The sequence below is a fragment of the Strongylocentrotus purpuratus genome, unplaced genomic scaffold, assembly GCF_000002235.5.
Source record: "Strongylocentrotus purpuratus isolate Spur 01 unplaced genomic scaffold, Spur_5.0 spur5_scaffold_19, whole genome shotgun sequence".
NCBI classification, from domain to species: domain Eukaryota; kingdom Metazoa; phylum Echinodermata; class Echinoidea; order Camarodonta; family Strongylocentrotidae; genus Strongylocentrotus; species Strongylocentrotus purpuratus.
This window is the reverse complement of record NW_022145604.1, coordinates 4,473,743-4,486,562: the sequence shown is the minus strand read 5'-3', so window position 1 is coordinate 4,486,562 and position 12,820 is coordinate 4,473,743. Positions and strand designations below refer to the sequence as shown.

The 12,820-nt window shown below is 38.1% G+C and overlaps 1 protein-coding gene across 1 annotated transcript in view; it reads right to left on the bottom strand.

The window, feature by feature from the left end:
• Positions 1-12,820, bottom strand: part of LOC767502 (integrin beta-1-A) — a 59,719-nt gene that overhangs the window by 46,420 nt on the left and 479 nt on the right. The window lies entirely within an intron of this gene.

Genomic DNA, 12,820 nt, shown 5'->3' with positions numbered 1-12,820 from the left:
TAAGACAGGGAAGGTAAGGTTAATGGAAACAAGTTTATGTTCGGAACTACTGTTAAATGACGTCTGTATTATTTTGTAGACGAAATATATAAATGATTAAAGATCGAGAATTCATATCTGTTCTTATCAAAATATCAATGAGGCAAAATAAGTTTATGTAATTTCAAATCTTTATTATGTTCATCACATTTTTAAAAATTATTTTTGGGGAGATATCTCGACAAACTTATTTATTTGGGTTTTTATAACTTTCCATTTTCCATTATTGTTAAATATTTTAATGTACTTATTATGTATATTCTAGTGAAAGATTTTGCATGTTGTTTACAGTACCTTTTGCAAATGTATGTGTTCTTGTTATGTGATTTTTATGGAAATGAATAAACTTAATTGAATTGAATTGAATTTTCTTCACTAAACTTGATAATTTGTCTGATACAACCATCATGGATTTTCACAATTCACACATTATCTACATTTTGGTAGACGAGTCTGATGGCAATTCATGAGTAACTTTTTTTTCATAAGGCTTTGCTTAATAATAATCTTCCAACGCCTAGAATACAAGACATGACAAAGCTCACATTAACTTTTTCGCCTTTACCGAAACTCGAACTTCTCTTTAACTTGGTCGTTTTTCACATCCTGGTTCTCCACTTCGGTAAGGCAGGTGAGATTACGATTAATTTTAAGGGGGCGATAAAAGTAAATAATAATTTATGATTCTGCCAATCATCATCTAGCAAATGTAAGGTATTACAAACCAACCCCCCCCCCCTCCCTTCTTCAAACCCGAAGTTACAATTTAAATTCATAAAATGAAAGTGTGGTCACATTAGTAATGTTAGTGACGTCTTGTGCCTCCTCCCTTTTAAATATCAGACCATACATCATCAGATCATCAAGATAATTCCCAGGTCAATATATAATGTGCTTCCTTGTATCAAATGTTGGGAAATTAAAACCGCACTTCAAACATGAAACTAAATAACTGTACCACATTAATAATGATACTGAGTTCTGTAGTGTATCATGAGTCCGGTCATAAGGGGGAGGGGCAAGTGACATCATGGGGCATCTTTTTACGATGTTTATGAAATACGAATTAACAACGTCATCAATCAGTTTGAGGGTGTTTGAAGTGGTCCTTCCTGTCATTTCTTTCATTTTTTTTTTTTTTTTTTTTTTTTTTTTTTTTGGGGGGGGGGGGGGGGGGTAGGAGTGGGGTCATTCGATTTGGGGCTCGTAACCCCCCCCCCCTCGAAGCGATACCACTGAATGTGTTTGCTCTTGTGTCTGATAACGTACAGACAAAGTGGATGCTCCAAGGGAATGTAGTTTCACATTATACATCATCCAGGTATTACAAAGATCGAGCAAAAACTAATTACCTTTTTCTAAATCTGTGAAATGAAGCGCAGGTATATTCGATCTATTATCTTCGGGTTCAACGTTCTGGAGTTTTCAAAATATCAGGATGATTATACGGATTCTTGTACAATCCGTCGGCATTTATTTTAAGTTCACTTTTACATTCAAGATAGATGACGTTTAAATTCTAAATCAATGCTTAACATATTGATATAATAATTGTCATAGGTGTATACATTATTTGTATCAGAGCTGCTTTCAGCAGTTTCTTTCTACAGTTTCCTGGTCGACACACGTTAATAAATGCATGCAGTGCATGATATGAATGACTTTACTGAGAAGGTATTTGAACAGCACCGAAATCAAGGTTAATTAATCCTGCCCTATAATATACGGTAGTTGCAGCATTGAGAATATACTGTAACGAACAATTTAACTGTGATACGTATGAAACAACTTTCCACGGTATTAGAAAACCACTCATCGCACCTTTTTTGTATAATTATGGAATATGAATCACAAGTTTTTAAAACTACTCATCCTTTTCCCATAATCCAAACGCGAAGGTGATGAAAGCGAGAGTTAAAATTAGAACAATGATTCCCGAGTCGTGTTATGTTTTTCTCCACGTTGAAGCAGATACCACTTCATCAATATAGTCACTTCCTCGATAAACCTGAAGCGGTTATGTGTTCTAGAAACGTTGTGAAACACATCACCTTGCCAAATGATGGGGGTCTAATTTACGATGAACAAAAATTGAACATTCTATTATTATGAAATATTGTACTCATGAGCTTATATTACATTTATGAGTTATTATTAGATTGTAGCACATTGTTATTCATAATTTATATTTATGAATCAGATTGTGCAGTTTCCTTGACGTTGTGTACATTATTTCTGACATTGTTAAATATATGTTTGTATTTGAAATCCAACTTCAAGTTTTGGTTGCAATAAAGAAATATTTTTTAGTTTGTTTATATTTTATTCAAACAAGACAAATGTATATATGGTTAACAATTACTTGAAGCATAGACCTATGCTAAAGTCAATTTCTCCCGAGACACAAAAAAAACATTACACTAATTAATAAGTTTTATAAGATGCATTCCAAAAGAAAACAAGTTTATAGAAATACAAAAGTTGTAGTTGCTTATTATTTTATCTAGTGAATTAGACAATCCTTTCTCAAGCGATCAGGCCCTCCGCCGCGCCACAGTGTGTGTAGTTTTGAATTATGCATTTAAAAAGTTGTTCAAACGTCATTAAACGTTAGAATGATACAGTTTTAACACGTGATTATTGATCAGTTGGTAACATCCGATATATGTCAATATACCTTAACATATGATGGAGGTGAAATACATGTACACCTCAGCTCCAGACCCGAATTTAGCTTCATGAAGGTACAGATATAACCCATAGCGGGTCCATGACAGGAACTAGTTGCCCTTCCGGAGTATATTAGCCCGAATTTCCTCAATTAGTGAAGTATGGCGATTGTCCCCTTTTGAAAGGGATTAAAAGGGGAGAATGGGAAGGCAGGTGACCTCATAGTGGATAGAGGTAATGGCATTGTGACATAATGACCATGAGCTACATGTACGCGTTCGGTCACTGGATAGAAAGCATAGACCCTTGTATTGTTAGCCGTAACGCTAATATAAACAGAATGAATGGTTATAACTCTGAGACTTTACAATAGCTTCGTAGGCCCTGTACGATCTGCTACTGACAAAGTAAAAAATTAACGATCTTGAACTATAAGCTCAAGGTTTCATGGAGTGTTTACAAGTGAAATGGAGACTATGCATGTACTTGGTCATCATGTATAGGGGGAGGGTCAGAAGGCGAGTGTTGGTGTAATCGATTGGGGACGTTATTCATTTTAATAGGGAGGAGCGTCCGGTCAAAGGACACAGATTCAAACTTCTGTTTAGAGCTAAAAGGGCGTTGACTCATACTCAAAACAGAATTTATACCCTTCTCGCTCTAAAGAGCCGAACAAAATAATTTACACTAATTTTCTAAGAAGGCACATACAAATACGAACAGCTGTTTCTTTGACTCTATACAGACACAATAGTAATAGTGTGGTTCTGCAAACCCGCAAAAAGACAAAACAAATTGTTATTCCGGGTATACTAAGGTGGTCTTTAAATTTATAAACTGTATCATTTAATAACCCATTACACATTTCATGGTTACGGTAGATTATGAGGCTGATGAACCACAACGCGAGACGATAGAATATACTGAGGTCGTCAATGAACTGTTATCATGGACCTACTATGGTTATACACAGAGAATGCCAGGGCACGTTTTCTACACACACATTTTTTTCTAACCACTTTCCTATATGGCGTTGTGTCATCACAAACAGCCGTATTGTAGCCTTATCAATTTGCCTATTTAGAGAATCTCTTCATTAACGTTGCTAATTACTTTCATTTTACAATCAAGTAAGACGTTTAACAACTATTGATCCCCCAAAATAGTAGTTTTGTAAGGATATTTGTATCGATGAGAGAGCATGCAATATTATAATGGAATATACATGTAGCTTCGTTTGGGTAGAATACATACCCACAAAACAGGACGTATTTAATGAGTAAGTTAGTTCACTGGTAATAAGACATTTCGGAGATACTATCTGCGCATGGGCAGAGTCTACAAAAAATTATACAAACCCATCGACACTAATGATGGATACGTGTTCATGAAAATAATGTGATCATTATTCATTTATGCACCGACGGTAAAAATTCTATGATACACAAATGGAAATATTCTTTTCAAGAAGGCAGACAAAGGGTTTTCATGAAGCGCCTCCACCACTTTGGCAGTGATTATTCTACAAACGCATAAAAGGGACTTCATGATTAAAATGATCTGTGGATATTTTGGGTTATTTGTGAAATGCGAACTGGGTCTAGGAAAGGCTAATGAGATAGTCAGGTTTGTCGGATGCTAACGAGTCTAAGATGAGACCCAGATCGACGTTCCTAAAAAAGAGTCAGAAATCACCGAAATCAACCCATCCACAACGTCGGGCGACTGGAGAGGAAATTGGGGCAATAAACGCTCACTCTGCCAATGTCTGTCCAATTTCCTTACACCGATCTAAACGAGTGGGGTGACAGCTCACCTACCAGCCCACAGTCCCACACACCCATCAGGGTGCCGGGTTGGGTGATTCTAGACTGTAATTTATGATGGTAGTTTGCTTAAAAAACAACGGATTAGGACGCGTGTGAGTCAATGTTATTCCAGACTATTTCCTTATTCTTGTTTGCTTTGTATTCCGAAGAGTCCTACCGACTGACAATCAGTATGGTTTCAATTAGTGTCGAATTTCGTCTTTTCATAATTTGAAAACATTCGTCATGACTTTGAAATTCCATGAAAAGTATGTGGTCCTTGGTACTTATGGTTACTGCACTTGTTTCGGAAATTGTAAAGAAATACAAATCCTTTCATCCACAAGAAAATAATGAAAATGAAACCATTTCTATTTCTGGGAAGACACAAAAGACAGAATTCTTGGATCCGTTTGGTTCAATACAATATAAAGCGTTATGAAACCACTGAGTACGTCCCTAGTTTTTAAAATCGAGTTCTCGTCATGCATTTTGTAAAATGTCTAGAACCTCGCGTGCAAAAGGCATATTTATGGGCATGATAATGATGGTGATGATATTGATAATAACAATAATAATAATTATGATTGTAATAATAATAATTATAATTGTAATAATAGTATTAATAACATAATAACATCAACAACAACGATAATAATAATTAAAATTGTATAGCTCTTAATACTAAGTTTCTAAGCACTTAACATTATAATCACTATTACCCCGGCCATAGGATTCAATTATTATTACAGATCTGTATTACGTGCTTGGTGCCACCATGGAGGTATAAGAGAGATGGTGTCATCTATTCTGTATACTTTTGTACATGTACATGTATGCCTGCCACAGGAAATGCGAAATTAATCAATGTAGCCCTCGGGTCTCTCCTCTCGATATAACTGACTGGGGATATGCATGTGGACCACCACACCGGGGTTTCCCCCTTACTCTTATTCGAAAAGTGCAACGGGTTCTCAACGTTCAAAGGTGGTGACTCTCGAAGTGTTTTCTATTCGATTGTAACCTGACCTTTGTCTATGAAAAAGGGGAGTGGCACGTTAACGCACAACGCAGGCTTCAGTCACAGGGATTGGAACCCATGATCTTAGGTTCGACAGGCAGACGCTTTACCGACTGAGTCAACTCGCCTCCTAATTCGCTCATGATGGTGCACACTCTCCATTCCCTGGGGAGTATTTTGCCCAATCCAACCGCATTCACATTCGCATCCTACCACAAGGTACCCATTTAGCACCTCGGTTGAGAGTGGGAAACGTAGATTGATATCTTGCCAAAGGAATCGATTCGCGTACCGTACGATCCACAGTCCAGTGACGTAATCCACTAGACCACGACACCTCTACATAATCCCTGGTATTACGAACACAGACACAGTGGTTGGTGAAATATATCCGAGTCTCCGACTATTTATCCAACTGTCTGTCGGGATTTAAAAGGGCCCCTCTACATTTTCTTTATCTTACATGTAATTTTGATCCAAGGGATCAATACACACAATACTGTGATTAATATGTTCCGTGATTCATCTCCCGTGAGACATTACGTTACGCACACATAGATGCACATACCCACAGACAGTGGCGTAGCGAGTGTGCAGATGCTGAGGGGGCGCTGGCATAGGGGGGGGGGGGCAGTTAGGGGCATCTTTCCTATTCTTTCTCCCTGTCCCTTTTTTGTGTCTCCGTATATTTTCTCCTCTTTCTCCCCGTTTTTGCCTCTCAGTGCACGTGTACTGTGCATCGAAAATTTAAATTCAAAATATAATTTTACCAAAAAACTAAATAAAAACTTATTATTGATTTTTACGTTAACCATTTCACTATGACTAACGTAATTTAGCAGTTTTTTCTTCTTCGATACATTAGAAATGGAACTTGAATTTAAGTGATCGGGTATATTTTCTTCGAGAAAGTAGAAATTGAATTTGAAGTGTGAAATTATTGATAAATGAATGATATTTTTTATATTTTACTATGACTAAAGCGAGCAAGCAGACATTCTCCTCGAGTACATCTCCGTGACATGTGTATCATCTTCAATGCAAACCATTCTGTCTTCAAGTCTGGCAGCTCTCTAAACATTCTATGAACAAATCTTGAATGGCTACTATCATGATGACTAAATGCAAACAGAGAGAGGGAGATCCCTGCGTTTCAGTCAGGGCAGCCTCACCGATTTCTTCATCTTGGCGAGGTGGCAACATTTGTTACATTGAATTTCGGAGGGAAAGATGGAGGAAGGGCGAGGGAAAGTGGGAGGGGCGGGAACGGATAGAGATAGAAAGGAAAAGGGATGGAGAGAAGGAAGGGGGGCAAAAAGAGAGGGAGAAAAAAGATAGATATCGAGATGGAAATAAAGAGAAACAATCAGGAAAGGTGAGATAGAGGATACAAAAGGTGAAAGATACAGTATACCCCCACCAACAAAAATAATATTGTTAGAAATCGAATTATATAAAAAAATATATGTACTCTACAAACCATGAACAAGCGAGATAGAAAGAGAGACAAAAAGAGGAGAGAAAGAGACACAGAGAGAGAGAGAGAGAGAGAGAGAAGGAGAGTGAAAGTATCGTTGTAATCACGTGACTATATATTGAGCCCGTAGGCACTTATAGGTTATCCATTACCGTCGTGATGTTTGCTTCAGAACTTGACTCGTGCACCCTCAGGCTCATGACTAAGATTATTTACAGGAGGGCCACAGCGCGCCAAAAGTGGTAAAATATCATTATCATTCGCCCGACGACCTCGGGGGAACCCCTTTGCCATCTCCCGTTTGGGACTCAGCGAAAGGTAAACAGCGAGAAATCGAAAGTGAGAGGCTGAAAATGGATAAGAAATTAAGCTTCGGGGAACCCCCCCCCCCACACACACACACACACACACACCTAAGACACACGCGCGCACCACCACCACCACAATCATTATTCTAAGTTTGCATGGAAAAAACCCTTGCCAGTCGTTGAGCGTAACAATGTGACAGTCTGCCCTATGAGACTATGCTAACGGCATACTGCATAGGCTATGTACTTCAGCTGCACCGAACAAAGCCAAGAAAAACTGAGTGAGCTAGGCTCTGCCCAAGGCAGCAGGAATTGGTAAAGTGTCAAATCTGTCTGTGCCTGTAATATACTAACCATCCGTCACATCAACTCAACTACTTGATGTACGAAGGAACGTTTCGCTAGAATCAAGATACAAGTAATTATTAACACAGTAATACTCAGATACTCAAGTGGCCGAGCAAGATCGTCAATCTGCTATCCTAACCTACCCCTCTCCAAGGAAGGTCACACAGTACTGACTTCCAGATCTGTAGTATTTATCTACAGTAGATCTAAACATACTGCCAACACAATCGCAACTACATTCTAAAAATCGATTGAAGGATTATTTCAAAAGAAGACCAAATACTGTCATGACTAATAAGCAAGAATCTTGGTGATACCATTCAAAGTCTCGCTAGGCACCAAACACAAAGGAGACGGAGGAAAGATGACGTTGGATTTTACCTTTCCCCTACCTTTCCCTATCCTACACCCCCCCCCCCTCTCTCTCTCTCTCTCATGATCCCCACCTGCTATAATAGTTGCTGATAAATCATGTAAATTGCTCTCAAGATACATGCTCATGCTCTTGGCATTGTTGATGATGGAAGGACTAGAATTAATTTTCAGGAGCCATTAGATGACGTTTCAATGGGCTTTGTTCGTGTGGCTCAGTCATCCCATCCGTTTACAGAAGCTACATGTACCTCAAAGGAAAGATCCGGTTATGGTAAACATGGAAAAAAAGTATATTAAAGATATGAAAATGATAAATGACAAATAAATACAAAACTTTTTGTGAGCTTTCTCATTCTTGGTTTTTGGTTTTTGGTGTCAGTCTGAAAGAATACCACAGTAGACACATTTCCTGAAAAGGATTGCTCTTTAAACGCATTAAGTATTAAACATATAACGAGAAGCAGCTGATGTGTTTAGAGCAAACACTGATGTCACATGTGGGTGTAGTCCCATAATAATGTGAAGTACATGTGCTTATCAAGAATAATAAGTCCATTTCGTATCATTTTCATGATTCAAAGACGTCGGAGCATACGGAATGTTTCTTAATGGTATGAGTAATCAACCTTTCTCTATTGCCTCTAGACAGTTTGTAACTATGTAATCGCTTGATCAGAACTCAACTGTATCTTTAAGCCAGACGTTCCCCGTTGTTCGTCTCTCGATGATCCATGAGCCTTCAGCGCGCTCCGTCTTTCGCGAGAGCCCCGGGGGCTGGTGGGCGCGTGTTGGCGGGGGCTTGCCAAGGAATTGGGTGCGCGAGACAAAAGCAGTTTGCCCTTAATCGAGAAACATTCATCCAAGATTGATCAAGACAAAATCAGATCGTAAACAACATGGAAGAGTGCAGGCGAGTCATTCAGGCGAGACATGGGGGGTATGGTCGGCTTCAGTCATCATTGTTATGGTATAGGTATCCAAAAAGTCTCCTATACTGAACAGTTTTGACTTTGTATTTGATTTGATGTTAATAGATGGATTGAATCAGATGTGATTGAACTCTATGGAATACTGCAAATTAAAACCATTACTACATAAGAGTTGATATTGTCTAACAGATGCAAGGAATGGAATGAGAATAAACATTATACCATGTAAATACAACTACCAGTTCATTGTTTCAATAAACACATTAAAGGCCTTTGTTTCTTTTCTTTTTAGTGACGATAATGTTCAATTGCAAAATGTCTTCAATATGTGATATTCAACGAAAAGCAAAGGGCTGGGGAAAACTAAAATAATTTTGACAATCCCTTCCTCATTCTGTCTTTAAAAACGCGCAGGTCCTAGGTCTACATGAATGGATAACAATCATTAATATTCATTGACAGAGGTAAGTGAAGATTCAGGGGCGCCACCATTGTCTGTAAGGGTGTTTAATATGCGGAGAATGAGTAGGGGTGCTATACTTGACTGTAATTTCACATTTTTTATATTCTCATTAATCCCAAGCTAAAAATTGGTTAGGGGAAAAGCGACATTTTCCTAAATGGACACTTGAAAATTTCAAGATCCTTAACTATAGAATTATTCTAAGTAAATATAAAAATTGTGACGAAATCATGCATTTTCCCCGAGGCATTATCAGAAAAGGCATTACTACTGAAAAGACGACTATCAAATCTGATTTTTTTTTTCCGAGTGTCTAAAAAAAGTGGCATTGGCATTAACTATTCATTATGTACCCACAAGCTTACAAACTCAGCCTCTTGAACGATGAAGATTCCCCATGGGGTGTGGTTGAAAAGCTTGGCAAATCTTGCAGAACCAAATCCGACCAAAATCATCAAAATATTATTCTAAAATGCTCGTTCAGAAACCTGCTAAATGGAACGAAGTTAATGATTGTGAGCGAAAGTCATTATAGACCGCAGTAAACATCATCGAAGAGTGATGGTGATGGTGACACATTCGAGGGGCTTTTTAACACAGATTTGGAATTCAGTGTGAATAACCGACCTAATACCTCAGTCACACCTTTACAGCTAACGCCAGACCGACCGATTCTAGGCCATTCGTATAGTAAAGTAATTGTTTGTTCGGTCTGTAATCGGTCTGGTAACGGTCTCGTTGGTGTGACGTGACTTGGGGATGCATATCAACTCGGCCTAAGTCACATCGGCCAGCCACTGGTGTGAAACGAAGTGAAGATTACTCGTTACACAAGATGAACTGACAATCACATAACCATCTACGTGACCATCATAGGGGCGGGTCGAGAATTTGTTATAAAAGGGAGTGGGCATAACGGGGGGGGGGGGGGGGTTGACTATGACTACAAATATGATGTTTTGTATATATAAACCTAGGCTACATTGGAGGGGGCGCTATTTTAAAATAAAAACAATTGTTGACAAGACAGTATAAGTAAGGCCATGTTGGGTTATAAAAGGGGGACTCGTGCCCCACCCTCCCCAATCCACGGTGCCCCTTCCCTCCATCCACTGATATCAGACAGTAACCATGAACCCCATTGTCCATTCTTTAATCATCGCCATTTGGTTCCAAAAGAATAGTTATCGTATCTCGCTTTGTATCTGTTTTAACTTTTAAGCCACTTTGCGATGCATACACTGCACTTCCATGTGTAAATACAAACATTTAGCAGACATAATGTAGATAGTAATCCGCAACTGAATGGTCTTCATAACATGAAATAATAACATAATAGATCGGCTTACAAATATATTCAAATTATATGCATACTTTTAAGCAAAGGTTGCTCTTGGGAACCTAACAGCCCACCCGATGATTGCCCGGCATAGCAGCAAGTAATATATGCAAACTGGATTATAAGTATTGTAGTTTATTCTTTAATAACAGGTGAATGGAATACCTCGTCACTAGGTCCCCAGGAAAGAAACATCCATGGATTTGAATATGTTTAGTAAACCGGTCCACTGTTAACCATAAATGTTCACGGCCATATTTCGTGACCACGGAAATAAAATCGCGCAATGTGCTAATCATTTCCTTCTAGTCCTAATTATTTATCAATCAATAATTTACAACATTTTCTAAAATGTTATATTCAGTAGGAAATGATGAAAATGAGTTGCACTGGTCTGAAATACCTCCAATGATGAAAAGCTATCACGTACGCTTTTCATTATTATGACAAAGTGTTTTAATGGCCAATGGGCTACATGATGTCATATCAGTTCAGGCAAATCGCCGCATGGTGACAAAAGACCTTGTAAATATTATGAAGGTGTACAACTACATGTATGCGGGGCGACCAACAGATCGCTTTTTATGCCTGATCGAAAGACACTCTGATTATGCCTCCGATCCGTAGTTCATAACAGGGCTAGTCCAAGGTATTACTCTTGTAGAGCTATTAATATTAGATACAATGATCAGATAAACTTTAATCTTAAATTAATACTTTTTAAAAAATAGCTTGGAGTCGCCCTACACTGTTAATCTTTATAGTAAATGTTTCAACGAAACCACAGTTAGAATCCCTTCACCTGCACTCATAACACCTGTACTTTTAAACTAAAAAACAAACAAAGCATAAAAGACATTAAGTGGGTAGTTATAACCAACCCTGTCGCCTTTGTGACGATTATCTCCTGTTAAAACGATAATCTACCAGCAGAACGGAAACACACAGGAAAGTGCCATGTCCCGTTTCCCTATTGCCCTTCCTGCATAGAGAAAAAAAAGACCTGTGTAAGCTAATTGCACCTCGGATATATGGGTGCTAGTTTTGACTGTATACCATGGGTTCATAGCACAATAACATGCAATGTGTTCAGGTCATCCGTCTTATGGGAATGTCTATGGCACCTAAGTGTGTAATAACTGTTTAGTCAAGGATTACAGGGCTGAAATTTTGATTAGGTACTCTCTAAACAACTTTATTCACCATTACAAAGGACCGAATTACAGCTTTTTCAAACTGTCAGATCATGGACCTATAGTCAGATTAACACTTTGAACATGCCATGTATTACACTGTATATAGGAGGAATCTATCATATTCACAGCTTTAAAGTGTTAATCTGATATTCAGAAAAAGACATCACTCCTTGGCAATTTTGAGTGATGACTTAACATTTTAGATGTTATAGTGACTGTAACTCTATCCTAAACCTTGTCACTTACATGTACATGTATATCTCATTCACACCGCCAAACTGACTCCACAACGATTTTAAACCGATGATTATTCTCATCAAGAAAATCGTATTTTTTTGCTCGGTCTCATCGATGAGATTGGCGTATAAACGTAAACACTGCAGTCATCTACTCGGGCATCTACTATTTCGACCGAAATCATACTTTCACGGATAGCAGAACGTCGTGATTTGGCCATGAACAACTTGAGAAATATCAACATGATGATTCAGATTCACATTCAGACTTAAATTCGTTGATTCTCTTATAATCAGGACAGCCGAATGATCATTAGATAACTGTGAAAACAATGCAAACTTGTTGTTTGTGTGTGTATTATTACATCGGTTAGTTCAAGAATAGAATTTTACGAGTATATTAACTCGTAAAATGCTGCCACAGTTGTAAATGCTAGCACGCTTCACCGTGCACAGTTCTAAAATGATACACGATTCTCTGAAGACCAATTAACGCTCGGCGAAAACCAATTTATGAAATTAATGGCTCTTTGCCTATATCGTATCTAGTGTCGCTGGTATGTAAATACAAGTCATGTAATGTCTGTATTTTGTATGCAAAATGATTTTCA